The sequence below is a fragment of the Schistocerca americana genome, chromosome 3, assembly GCF_021461395.2.
Source record: "Schistocerca americana isolate TAMUIC-IGC-003095 chromosome 3, iqSchAmer2.1, whole genome shotgun sequence".
In the NCBI taxonomy this organism is placed as follows: domain Eukaryota; kingdom Metazoa; phylum Arthropoda; class Insecta; order Orthoptera; family Acrididae; genus Schistocerca; species Schistocerca americana.
In genome coordinates this window covers 266,825,150-266,839,901 of record NC_060121.1, presented here as the reverse complement: position 1 = coordinate 266,839,901, position 14,752 = coordinate 266,825,150, and the positions used below count along the sequence as shown (strand labels likewise).

Sequence of the window (14,752 nt, the reverse complement as noted above, 5' to 3'; positions counted from 1 at the left end):
ACAGCTGTGAGAAGCTTGTCATGAATTTAGACAATGCTTACAAGATGTTGTATGACATTTTAATTTCAGTATGCATAATGAAAACTAATTTCCTACTGTAAAAAAAAAAAATTACATAGCTAATTTGTGAAACTACAAATTTTAAAGGCACTATTTTCAATGCAAGAATGCTTTAAAACACTGGATTCAAATACATACATACATACAAATGATGGAAGAAAATTTTTAATCGGGGTGTATACGACCCGGGACAATCGGGAGATACGGGAAAAACCTGGGGATTTTTTTCATCTGGGAGGTAACCAGGAAAAACCCGGGAATTTTTCATTGTTTTTGTTTTCAGTTAAATTTTTGTAATTTTGACTGGTAAGAACCGATACCCTGACAAAGGATATTACAGTATTCCACTACTGCAGAATAATACTGCAGCAATAAAACATGAACGAGAGAAAAAACGAAAATGAAACTTAAATTGAACAGGAAACACGCCATATACAGCAACAAAACACAGTGCTCATACAAGCATCTGCCAACAGCAAAATGTGTTAAAGGATTTAGGAAGACTATGCAAATGCTTCATAACAACAAATTGCCTCCAATGAGCGTGATGTCACAACTGTTTACATTAGATTTGTTTTAGCAGTTACGAGCGGGATCTTGCACATGCGCAGTTGAGTAGTACCTTCTCCCGCTTCTGGCTACAGGAATGCGGCTGTTGGCTGTGTAAGCAGTCGCAGCAAGCAGCTAGATGCTACCGGGAAAAATTTTACTGGAGCGTCCAAGCTGCTAGATTCATGCATGCGCAGCAGGCCCAGAATGGGGGGGAAGGGGCAAATTCATATTCTTGAGGGGGAAAAACCTCGTTTCACAAAGCAACTAGCATCCAGCGCACGTTAGTCAGTCGATTATTCATATGACTTTGAAACGCATCCCTGTCAGTTTTTGAACACATTCTAAGATGATTTCTGAATGAATCTTAAGTTGATTTGCGAATGCATGCATAGAGTACATGATGTCTCAGTCAGGGGAATCCTCGTCGAACGTAGAAACAAACTTTCCTTCAGACAAAAGGGGCTATACGAGCTGAGCGGAGTGGCGGAACGAATGAATGCCAACCGCTTTCTGATTGTGTGGTTGATTGGGTTTGCGAATGATCAGCGTTGTTATAATTACTAGCGAAATCCATAGATTCAGACTACCGGAGTGGAAATAAACGAATAACAGGTAAGAGAGATTACGTATTACCTTCTCGGTGTATTCAAGAAAATGAAATTTTGACAGAAAATTTTTGGCCTGATCGATATACTAGTAAAGGTCAGTTATACAGTCCCCAGATAGCACCCGCTTTAAATTTTATTCTGAAAGAACATGTAACAATGCCTAACTGGAGAATAATCGCGGGATAACTAAACCGGCGAACCTGGCAGAGTTAGTGAAGTTAACCGGCAAATAAGCTGTGACATTGGCAGGAATAGTTACAGAATTAGTGATAACAAGACTGTTTGTTAGAACGAGGAAGGAGAAGAAACAGGGACATCACACAAATTATGGAACAATATGACGATTCCAAGTTTGTATAAAAATTTTGTACAACTACTTTTCGATCTCATGCTTGAGAAACTGGAGTATACGAATGACGTGTGAAACTATTCCCTAACGTAAAGCTTTTTGCTTCTAGTAGGCCTAATAGGCATTTGATATTGGTACTTTGTGAATTATATTCTGTCATTACAAAAAAGACTGTTTGTGGCAAAACAGTCTCGTTTATTTGGTGTGTGTTACAATTGTTGCAGTATTAGAAAGGCCTATTTTGTTTTATCTGACAGACAGTGAGAAAACAGACGTAATCAGATCGGGAAACCACACCAATCTTGGGTACTGTATTAACAGCTTTTTCAGTATTAGACAGCAACATTTCGATTTTTCATGCAGCAAAACGTTTGATGAACTTTGATGAGGTAATAGAGTCTTTCGCAGAAAGGAAAGCATGCCATGTAAAGCTGTAGCAAGATTAGAGAGAAAAAATTCTAGGAGCTAAGGATTGAAGAAATGTGTATTGTCTTTCTTGTCTCATGTCTTTACTGGGCTTATGTATCCTATATTTACTTTTATGTCACACAAAGCAGCAAGTTGTTAACTGATAGGGAGTGAAGAGTGCAAATTTTCTGAACAGTTCTGTTTTTTTTTTTTTTTTTTTTTTTTTTTAAAAAAAAAGAGGGACAGGATGTCAAACCGGCCAACTGTAAGCAGGAGAGGCACCACAGGATGTTTTAATTTCCACTGTCCTGAATATGGTTTGATGGCATCCATAACAAAATGTACACATTTCAATTCCACAGAGCAAAATACAGTGAGATGCGACAGAAGAATGCTGTGTGATGAGGTGAGGCACTGCACTTTGGTACACTTACCACCAAATAACACGTCTTACATTTCCTCAAACAGATATGTTTTATACATCAGATTCTTCAGAAAGATGTGCACTACAAAATGAACATATTTTTGAAAATTCGATTTTTTCCTAATTATTGATGTCCTATCTCAAATGCTCAAGAGAGTAGCGGTGTATTGGCTGGTTCGGAAATAATATAGATCCGGGGTTGGTGCGCAGAACAGTCTGAGTTAGAGTGGGGAAGTGGGTAGTCTCCACGTGACCCATGTATACATTTAGTGATTTTGCTGTTTCCTCCTCATTTACTGCTGTCACGTCAAATGAAAACAAAACAGATTTCTGTGGCCGGGAGCTATCAAGTGAATTAAAATACTGTCACATAATTACAGAAGGCTAAAATGTGTTATTAGTTGCAGATTTTATTTTATTTCCACCTTTCTGACAGTCAAGCATTAATTGCCTTGCAGAACAATGAAGCTATTTTTGTCGGTTTGCTAAAAAAATTTTCTTTTATTAATCTTTTCCGCTGAGGCAAACAATATGTTTGAAATGAAGTGTTTAATTCCACACACTGTTCACTGCATTTTAAGTGCACATTTTCAACTTCTAGCACTATGGCATTATGCCATAATAAAGAACCAAACATGAGATAACACAGTACTGGTACTCCAAGAAAATTTACATCCCGAAAACCACATTGAAAAGCATAATATCAGGTCGTGGCCTACTTCACTGGGAATCTGGACATATTCTTAATGTGCACTTTAAATGTGCACATTTTAGTATGGGTCACAAAATTCCGATGCTCTTGGAGTATCCTCTGATGTCTTGTTTTTCTTATGACATAATGTAAGATCTTTTAATGTTTTACACTTACAAACATACGGGCATCCTACGACATCATAGCTGCGCAAGCGCAGTGACGCCTGTCATCTGACGCTCCCTGGCAACTGCAGAAACGAACCTATTTCTAACAGATCGCGGGAAAATATTCCGAATGGTGGTTTGAAAAGCATTACCATCAAGGTAAATTTCCTTTTACGAAGTTGAATTATGTGCGTGAATGTACGATGAATTTCTTAAATCACAAAGTGTTTGACTCTCATTTAAAAACCAACTCTCTGATGACGAGCCATTTAGATGAATTTTGAGCCCAGAAGATCAGGCATTTATGTCGTTATTAAAAATTTTACTGGCACTTTTGTGTGATGACCAACATTATATGTGAAAGCTTAGCTTCTCTTGCAGCTTATTAATTTTATAGACCAATATTATATGTGAAAGCTTTGCGTTTCATGCAGCAACACTATGTATATTAATTTAAACCATTAACTTTTTCTGTTTGGGTTTCACGCTACTTAACAGTGATGTTACTACTGACCGACTACATCACGTGTCCTAAGCTCTGAATACCTACTGTCATTGGCTGGTGAGATCACATGACATGAGCTATGACTGGCTTATAAAAGCGCATCACAATCTCGATTTCAATGCTTCGGAAAGTAACATGCGGTGTTTGGTGGAATTCGAATTTATACTTTTGTAACATGCAGCGTACATGTTGCTGCTCATCAAAGATCTTTCCAAAACGTGTTTCCCCCCCAGTGTTTAGTTTTCTAAAGCACCGGGAAATTCTAAGCCCGTGAATAAAACTAATCATTCAAAGGACTGATAAGTTATACAGTTCCGAGAGAAAATATACTGACAGTTAACTGGGAAAAAAGTATGTTTCCTCCTGGGAGAAAGTGTATTTTTAACCGGGAAATCTGGGAGAAATCCAAGAATTTTTTTCCTTGTCCATGTATACACCCTTTTAATGGAACATAGTTATATTGCTGCTTAATGGGCATAGTTTTTAAGAAGTATTCTTGAAATAAGAAAATCTAGCAATCAGAGCATATTTTACTTGGATGAAACATGGGTAAGCCTGAATCAAACTTGGCAAGAGCGTTGGAAAATGAATGATGGTTCAGGTGGCTTGCAAGTACCACGTGATAAAGGTGGAAGAATAATTGCACTTTGCACTGGTTTTGTTTCCAGATTTATTCTAGAAAGCAAATGTGTGTTTTGGGCAAAAAGGAGCAATTCAAGGGATTATATTTCTGAAATGAAATTGGAGACATTTAAATTATGGTTTAGGAAACAATTTCTCCCTTACACACCTGCAAATAGTGATTGTTATGCAAATAGTGATTGTTTTGACAATGCAAGCTGTTGTTGGCAAGGCACCCACATCAAATACTAAAAAGCTGATATCATGCTGTACGTTGGAAGTAAAAAGATACTGCATACTGCAACCAAATTTGTACTGAATTGTTGAATTTTACAGCACTTCATAAGCCTCATGTAAAAATTTAGAACATCAATAATATTGCAAAGGAATACAAACATGTAGTTTTGAATTTGTCACTGTACCATTGCCACTGCGATACAATTGAACTCATATGGGCACAAGTAAAAGGCTATGTCACAAAATGAAACAAGACATTTAAAATAGTAATTATTCTTCGACCTTTATCATGTGGTACTTGCAAGCCATCTGAACCATCATTCATTTTCCAACGCTCTTGCCTAGTTTGATTCAGGCTTACCCATGTTTCATCCAAGTAAAATATGTTCAGATTGCTTGATTTTTTGCCAGATTTCCCGGTTAAAAATACACTTTCTCCCGGAACTGTATAACTTATCAGTCCTTTGAATGATCACAGTAGAATTCTGCACAAATTGCTTGACTGCATAACTCCTTCGGCATGAGCTGATTATTTTTGGCACACAGAATGGCCACAGGACGAGAACAGGAACAGAGAAATTTTAATTGACAATTTGCTTGAGCCCATCGTCATCACCAAGTGAATCAGACACTGACAGACTGCAGTGAAGTAGATGATGACAATAGCAGCAACTGAAAACGATGAAAGGTAAGGGACACACACAACAGTAATGTTGTCTACTTTGTTTTTGTGGTCTCTCTTCCACAGTCACAATTTACAAGTAATATAGGGTTATGTTTCATTTATTGCGACTGTAATAAAGGTCTTATTTAGACCAGATGTGTTTCATTTTATTTTAGAGTATTTTCAGTGGTCACTGTTTCATCTCGTACATGCTTTCTTCTACACAGATGTTAGATTTTTTAGCACCTGCACTTCAATGACACACAATATATTTTAGTTTTCACATTTTTATAAATTCAAATTTTTTTGTGTACTCTGATCAAAACAAAGTTAACAAAGTACTTGAAAGTGAATTGCGGATTTGTAAGTAACAAAGTAAATCAAAATGCCTCTGGTCTAAATAACTACTGAAACAGTCTACACTGCAACAAATAGTGATATATTTTCAGTAAGAAAAACAGAACTAAGGTTGCTGCACTGTGGCCGTAAGTGGGAGAATTTAAATGGCCTAAATAACACTTATTACAATCCCAAAAGACGGCACATCCCATCAAATTAAATATAATGTTTTTGGGGCATTTAAATTGTTCCTTTCAGAATGTTACATAATGTGAGGTACACTATGTCTAAGCTGGCAGTAGTTATACATTGCACGTAGACAAGCACGATACATGTAAAGCACAGAACTTATGAGACAGTGCACAAGAACCAAAGCGACAATGAAACATGTATTACAGTGGGGTAGCCATGTGTGGCATTATCAGAGTGTTACAGGTTACTGAACTTTTTATACTGTGTGAAAATCATTATCTGCAAAACTTTAAGTTAGGCCTTTGGCACGAGCATTTGTACTACTTTGTACATAGATGCTTAGGACAAAGCACCAAACACACATGCAGTGCCAGTCCACATTGCATAGCTTGTTCCCTCACACAAGTCATCTCACTGTGGTAATCATGTGCTGTTGTTGTTGTTGGTGTTGGTGTTGGTGGTGGGTAAACTTTCTCTACTGATTGCAATTCGATAAACACAAGCTTACAAACAGCACTTCTATGTGTTTACTGCACCTGTCATTTAGGACTGGCAATGCTCCAGTCACCATTCTGTGTCTCTATCTGTGCAGACAGCCATTGTTCATGAATTTTACTGTAACATATGATTGATGGAAGTGGAAACCTTTCTAAGTGCCAAGCCTTACATTTGTCAGAATAATCAAAACACAATGTATCTCATATTGCAGATAGTGTATTTCTATTCCAAATATTATGCTCCCCACCTCATCATTGCAAAAAATATTGAAACAAATTAGGAAATAAATACTTTATTAAGACTGTTCTAAATGCTGCACCAGGAAACTGATCGGTTCCCAGAGACAATAAGAAAGTTTATGTTCCAAGTGCCATTAATAAAGACGTCTTATGCTTTATTCAGGATCATAAAAGTACAAAAATACAGCAGTAATATTTTAACTGGAAGAAATGTACTCAACAAAAACCATTTCTCATTTTTTTACATCATTTTGCAATAGAAGAATGACATTAAATTCATGATAAAACATCTCTCAGTATTGACATCTGTTTCTTATATAGTGTGGGGACAAATAAAAGTAACCCAGATGAGGGATACAATAGGATGTGAATGTATGCATATAACTACACCTGCTTATGTGCACGCCATATATACGCCCGCCACTCACCCGCCACATGATCCACACTGGCTCAGAGCATAGTATGGGCTGTGTAAATGTGAGTGGAGCAGTGCAAAGGGGACAATGGTTCTCACAGTGGCAGTGGCAGTGGGTGTTCATTGGGGAAAGTTACATGAAAACAAAGTCAAGGAAATGGTGTGGTCAGTTGTTTGCCAAGAAGTTTAATGGTATCAAAGTACCAGCAAAGAATGCCACACAATGCTTAGTCTCAAAACTGCGTGACAGGATCTGTTTTGAATAAGTCAAACAAAATTCTGAAATGTGCCCAGACACCAGAAAATGTGGTTGCAGTTCACCAGAAAATGCTTCAGAGTCCTACCAAATCAACCCAATGCCTGTTGCAAAAGACTGGCATATCACGTCGATCATGCAGACAAATACTCCACCCGGAACTGCACATGCATCGCTACCAAGTGTCTGTTGTTTGTGAATTAAAACCAGCAAGTGCTCCTCAGCACCTCCAATTTTGTGAGTGGCTATTCGCTGGGATAACAATGAATGGCTTGGACACTGCTCTGTTCTTTATGTCTGATGAAACCTGGCTTCACCCGAGTTATGTCAACTCACAGAATCACAGGTTCTGGGCAGCAGACATTCCGCATAACTTCTACGAAATGCAACTGCATTATCAGAAGGTTGGGATTTGGTGTGCAGTGTGTGCGCACCACATTATTAGTCCCATCTTCTTTCATCAGGCACAGATTTCAGAGCATTACATTGTCAACATTTTGAAACCATTTGTCGTAGCATTAACGGAGGCGGAGATGACCTACAGTTACTTCCAACAGGATGAAACAACTGCCCATACAGCCAGCCAAACCTTGGATCACATGTACACCATGTTGTTAGCTGAGGTCAGTCTGGTCACAGCCCTTGCTGGCCACCCAGGTCACCTGATCTGTCAATGTGTGACTACTTTGTGTGGGGAGCTCTCAGGTCTAAGGGGTATCACAACAACCATCATAGTCTTCAAGAACTGCAGCAGATCATTTCAGATGACACTGCAGCAATTCCAGAAGTCCAGCTTTGATCAGCCTTCAGTAACTTGCTGATTAGGGCCATTAGTACTGTATTTCCTTTGCTCTGCTGTGTATCTTTGTACCCTGGAACTCTGTCTCTGGCCCACTTTTATTTGCTCAACCCTGTACAACTCCATTCTTGGGATGAGATGCTGCAAAGCTTACTATCTTACATGCCTGAATTGATAATAGTCTTTCAGCAGCATCTTTAAAACCAAAGAAGTCAGTTAATGCATTACAATTATATGGACTGGGTTCAAAGCTATAGCTGACAAAACTCCTGAAAGAAGTACTGCTTGGCACAAAGACCATGCATCTTCTAATAATGAATGTTTCAAACATTTTCTCCATAATTTGACATTTGGTGCAAATCTAGGAGGGCATGCAACAGAGTACCAAAAACACGTTAGTGCCGAAAATGCATTTTTGAAAGAAATGTCACTTAGAACATTTTTCATTTCCAGTCTTCAATGACTCACCAGAAAATGGAGAAAGCATTATCACACCAGCTACAATACTTCACTACTGATATCACAGATGTTAGTTGCATGCAGAACATACTAGCCACATGGCCTTTCACAAATCAAGATAATTGTACAACAATTAGATTTCAAAGCTCTTGGCATTGCGCAGTAGGATGATGATGTCATTGCACAGCAGGGGGATGATAAACTGAGGCTGCTACATGGTTCTTTATCTGGTTTCCAACTTCAGCACATCAACATACCAAATACAAATGCAAAGCAAATACTGCGATATCTCAACATGGTGTGCACGCCTGTTTGGTACAGCTGAGGTCCAACATCAGACCATCTGTTCACTCCACACTGTGCCATCCAGGAGTTAAAGCAATGGTATGTTATGTCAATACAGCATTTGTTTGGCATTAGGTAGAAAAGAACCACAAATATATCATGCACAGCATGCATGCCAGGAAAATAAAATCAGTAATCATCTCGTCTTACACCTCACACTTTCGATCCACTAAACCAGCAATTCAAGCGCATACATGTATATATTGATGGACCCCTCCTGCTATCAGAAGGCTGTAGTTTCTGCCTGATGACAGCCAACCACTTTTCACACTGACCAGGTCTCCCAAAGATGCCGCACCCCTGACTGTAGCCAAAATATTCTTAAGGTCTATTCACGGTGCTATAAGTCCTCCTGGGAATTCAGGGAATTTGGACAGCTGCCTAATATCCTTCAGCAAACAGGCCAGTAAACACTTACACTGTCTGCTCAAAGCCTGTCTAAGATGCTGTGCCTTCGAACACAGCACAGACACTCTTCTGACTGTCCCGCTTGGCATATGAACTGCCTTCAAAGCTGACCTGAATGCAACTGCTAAGCTGGTTTATGGACAAATGTTGTGTCTACCAGGAACATTTATTAATACCACACTCTGTAATATAAAAAATTGAATATCGGACATTGTACAATAGTTATGTACACAAATCTGTAGACTTTCAAACAATGGAAAATCCAGGATGGAATGTAACAATGCGAGAGAAGGAAAGTTGTTGCTCACCATATAGCGGAGAGGCTGAGCCGCGATAGGCACAATAAAAAGAGTCACACAATCATAGCCTTTGGCCATTAAGGCCTTTGTCAGCAGTACACACACACACACACACACACACACACACACACACACACAAAGTGCAACTTGCACACACATCTGCAGTCTCAGAGAGCTGAAACTACACTGCGAGCTGCAGCACCAGTGCATGATGGGAGTGGCGACTGGGTGGGGGTAAGGAGGAGGCTGGGGCGGGGAGGGGGACAGGTAGTATGGTAGGAGTGGCGGACAGTGAAGTGTTGCAGTTTAGATGGAGGGTGGAGAGAAGGTGCGGAGGGTGTAAGTAACGGAAAGGATAGAAATAAAAATAAAAGAAATTAAAATACGGTGTGGTGGTGAAATGACGGCTGTGTAGTGCTGGAATGGGAACAGGGAGGGGGCTGGATGAGCGAGGACAGTGACTAACGAAGGTTGAGGCCAGGAGGGTTATTGGAACATAGGATGTATTGCAGGGAAAGTTCCCACATGCAGAATTCAGAAAAGCTGGTGTTGGTGGGAAGGATCCATATGGCACAGGCTGTGAAGCAGTCATTGAGATGAGGGGTATCATGTTTGGCAGTGTGTTCAGCTACAGGGTGGTCATCTTGTTTTTTGGCCACAGTTTGTCGGTGGCAGTTCATGTGGACAGACAGCTTGTTGGTTGTCATGCCTACATAGAATGCAGCACAGTGGTTGCAGCTTAGCTTGTAGATCACATGACCGGTTTCACAGGCAGCCCTGCCTTTGATGCGATAGGTAATGTTAGTGACCGGACTGGAGTAGGTGGACTGGTAAGAGGATGTATGGACAGGTCTTGCATCTAGGTCTATTACAGGGGTATGAGCCATGAGGTAAAGGATTGGGAGCAGGGGTTGTGTAAGGATGGACGAGTATATTGTGTGGGTTTGGTGGACGGCAGAATACCACAGTGGGAGAGGTGGGAAGGATAGTGGGTAGGACATTTCTCATTTCAGGGCACGACGAGAGGTAATCGAAACCCTGGCGGAGAATGTAATACAGTTGCTCCAGTCCCAGATGGTACTGAGTTACGAGGGGAATGCTTCTCTGTGGCCGGACTGTGGGACTTTGGGAGATGGTGGGAGACTGGAAAGATAAGGCATGGGAGATTTGTTTTTGTACAAGGATGGAAGGATAACTACAGTCAGTGAAGGCTTTAGTGAGACCCTCGGTATATTTAGAGAGGGACTGCTCGTCACTGCAGATGCGATGACCACAGGTGGCTAGGCTGTACGGAAGGGACTTCTTGCTATGAAACAGGTGGCAGCTGTTGAAGTGGAGGTATTGCTGGTGGTTAGTAGGTTTGATATGGACGGAGGTACTGATGTAGCCATCTCTGAGGTGGAGGTCAACATCTTGGAAGGTGGCTTGTTGGGTAGGACCAGGTGAAGCAAATGGGGGGAGAAGTTGTTGAGGTTCTGGAGGAATGTGAATAAGGTGTCCTCACCTTCAATCCAGATACCAAAGATGTCATCAGTGAATCTGAACCAGGTGAGGGGTTTAGGATTCTGGGTTTTTAGGAAGGATTCCTCTAGAAGGCCCATGAATAGGTTAGCATAGGATGGTGCCATGCAAGCGCTCATAGCCATACTGCAGATTTGTTTGTAGGTAATTCCTTCAAAGGAGAAGTAATTGTGGGTGAGGATATAGTTGGTCATGGAGACTGGAATTAGGTTGTAGGTTTGGAATCCATAGGGCGTATGGAAAGGTAGTTCGATAGCAGTAAGACCATGGTCATTAGGTATGTTAGCGAACAGGGAGGTGGAATCAAAAGTGATGAGCAGGGCACCGTGTGGTAAAGGGAGAGGAACTGTGGAGAGTCAGTTGAGGAAATGGTTGGTATTTTTATATAGTAGGATAAGTTCCGGTAATAGGTTGAAGGTGTTGGTCTACGAGAGCAGAGATTCTCTCAGTGGGAGCACAGTACCCGGTCACAATGGGGCGCCCTGGGTGGTTGGGTTTATGGACTTTAGGAAGCATGTAGAAGGTGGGAGTGCGGGCAGTGGTACGGGTAAGTAGAGAGACGGACTCTGGGGAGAGGTTCTGGGATGGGCCTAAGGATTTGAGTAGTGACTGGAGATCCGATTTGAGTAGTGACTGGAGATCCTGCTGGATTGCTGGAATGGGATCACTGTGGCATAGTTTGTAGGTGGAAGTATCTGACAGCTGACGGAGTCCTTCTGCCACGTAATCCTTGCGGTTCAAAACTACGGTGGTGGAGCCTTTGTCTGCAGGTAAAATTATAAGATCAGGATCAGTTTTTAGATGGTGGACTGCGGTTCTTTCTGCGGATGTAAGGTTAGTATGCATGTTGAAGGATTTGGGGAATGATGGAGAGGCAAGGTTCGAGGATAAGAAATTCTGGAAAGTTAACAGGGGGTGTTTTGGAGGTAGTGGGGGTGGATCACGGTTGGATGGAGGGCTGAACTGAGTTAGGCAAGGTTCAATGTTGGTCTTTGGTTGAGACTGATTGATCAGGTTGGTGGCAAAAAAAGTGTTTCCACTGTAGGGACCGGGAGGAGAGAACGTCTTTAATTAGTCCTGCATGGCTGAATTTGGGAGTGGGGCAAAAGGTGAGGCCTTTGGAAAGCACTGATATTTCTGTGGGACTAAGGCTTCTGGAGGAAAGGTTCATGACTGTGTTGTGGGTCTGTTTAGGATTTGAGTTCTGTGTGGTGGGAGTGAGTTTCGGAGGATGGGTTAAGTGTAGAAGGTCTGCGAGACAAGGTTTGTCAGCTATGAGGGGGCGTGGGGGAGGTTTGGAGGTGGTTGTTGAAGTGGTCGACAGTGGCACTCCGAGGCGGGAGTAGGAGGTGAGCAGGATGGAGAGCTTTTAAGAGGTGGCATTGTGCATGTTGCTGAAGTTCCTGCAGTGTGTTACGGGTTCCAGGAATCTGGGATTACATAGCAGGAGAATTTTGCGGATGGGGAGAAGGTACTGCAAGGAGGATTGGGCTTGGTTGACATGGTCTTGCAAGACTATGTTGGTGAGGGCTAAGGATTGATGGAATCTGAACAGGTGGAGGTCATAGTGGAAGAAGGGGTGGCAACCAAAGATGGGTAATTTGCTGGTAAGGACATTAGGGGGGGATTTCATGAGCCAAGCAACAATGCAGGAACAGTATGTGGGACTGGGATCCGGCTAGGGATAAGGAAACTTTTCTGTATTGATGCAGATGGAAGGAGCAAAGATCCATGGTGGTGCAATAAATATACGTAAGAAAGTAGAATTAAGTCTGAAAAATTGCGCAAAAATACACCCAAATACGTGTGAAAAGTACAAAATGGATGCACAAGGGGAAAAAGAGAGATGAAATCTGAGGAAGACGAGGATAGTGGAAGGTGAAAACGCACTAAAATTGGTGAGAAGTCACAAAGGTCATTAATAAATATAAGTATATTACTGTGAGTAGCAGGTTTGGGGGCGGATAAGGGGGACAGCAGATGTGACTGGGTGAGGTGGATTTAGTCGGTGCGAACAGGGATAGAACAGAGAAAGTGTGGGGGGTGGGGAGGGGTTTGTAGTTAGAGATGTAAGATCGTGTGGCACCAGAAAAGTGCGGGATAACATGCAAAAATACGGGAACTGACACAGGAAGCGTGATCAGTTTGAAGGTATAGGCTTAATTATATTGGCGGGAGTAATGTGGGACATAAGATGCTGCACCAACAATCAGTGTTTTCTTGACGCCGTCTGTTGCGCACGGCCGGGTCCGTTGATAGTGTGTGGCTCGTAAGTAGTGTGTGCAGTGCAGTTCGTAAGGTTGTAGACTTTGACATACAGTACCTATAAAATGGTATCGTGTGTGTGTGTGTGTGTGTGTGTGTGTGTGTGTGTGTGTGTGTGTGTGTGTGTGTGTGTGTGGGCGCGCGCGCGCTTCTGCTACTGCAAAGATACCAATAACACACACATCTTCAGCAGCAATGGAACACCCTGACAATGGTCCAATGGCAATACTATTTGGACATCATGTTCATTTTAACCTTAAATACCAGTGGCTATGATAACACTTCTTGGTTTCATATGAAGACACACTACTGAATTTCACCGGTAACAAATGAAATGTAATAGTTGACGCTTTTCCTTCTTTGGTTGTGACTGTGAATAATTTAGAAAATAAAGTAATGTTATAAACTCAACACAGTCTTTTATTGTTAAGTTAATCAACAACATACAGTGCTCATCATATCTAGTTCCCCTTGATGATCATCACCCACGTTTCCGTAACTTTACTCAAACTGCTGGCACTATTTCACTTTGGCTGAACATTATATCACTTTTGTTACACATACTGTTAAAACTTCACAATGACTCTCGATACAATTAACCGTTTCAGACCCTCCAGCTACAATTGTGCACATTAAGATTTACAGTGCCTTAGCTGCAACAGAAGTATATTTTTCTAATGGAAACATGAGGTGCACATTAGTGAACGTTCTACCTTTTCATCATGTGCAAGTGCTGCCAACTGTTGGGCATCACTATGAAAATATCAGTAAGTCAATGTAGCAGTACACAGCAGCTCTTGATCAACAGAAAATATGGATGTGGTTGGTTCACTATATTCCACTGTATAACTGAATACTATTATCGTAATTATGCATGATAATTATTGAATGATGATTTTACTATTTATTGCAATAGAGAATATTTTGTAATTAGTTACTTTAGTCTATAAAATGAAGCCAAGCATAAAAAGTATGTTTTGAAAATGGGTACATATTTTTGTATAAATCTTGCATCTGAAATCATTAAAAAAATTACCTAAGAGCATTAGCACATAAAGAAAACTTTTCCTTCCTCCACAAAAATTCAGGTTGAAAGGATTAAGATGGCAAATATATTATTGTTGGATGTATATTTCCAGCACAGTTCTATATTTGTGCACAAGTCCATTTCTTATCATATCACAACAACCTGAACTCTGTTCTGTATATGCTATAAGTCGTTCTGCAGTAGTGTGCTAAGTAACAGGTACGACAGTTTTAAATCTCCTTGAAGATACTACATTTTTTACCAATCTTCCTCTGAAGACTTATTTATAGCTCGCTTGAAATATTCTTTCTTATCTCCTCACAACAATTTATGTCATGCCCAGTAAAGATACAAATATTTTAGCTAGTGATTATGTACCAATTTATAAGGAACCTGATTAACTG

The 14,752-nt window shown here is 40.8% G+C and overlaps 1 protein-coding gene across 2 annotated transcripts in view; it reads right to left on the bottom strand.

Moving 5' to 3' along the window:
- Positions 1 to 14,752, bottom strand: part of LOC124605511 (E3 ubiquitin-protein ligase Ubr3) — a 297,916-nt gene that overhangs the window by 5,072 nt on the left and 278,092 nt on the right. The window lies entirely within an intron of this gene.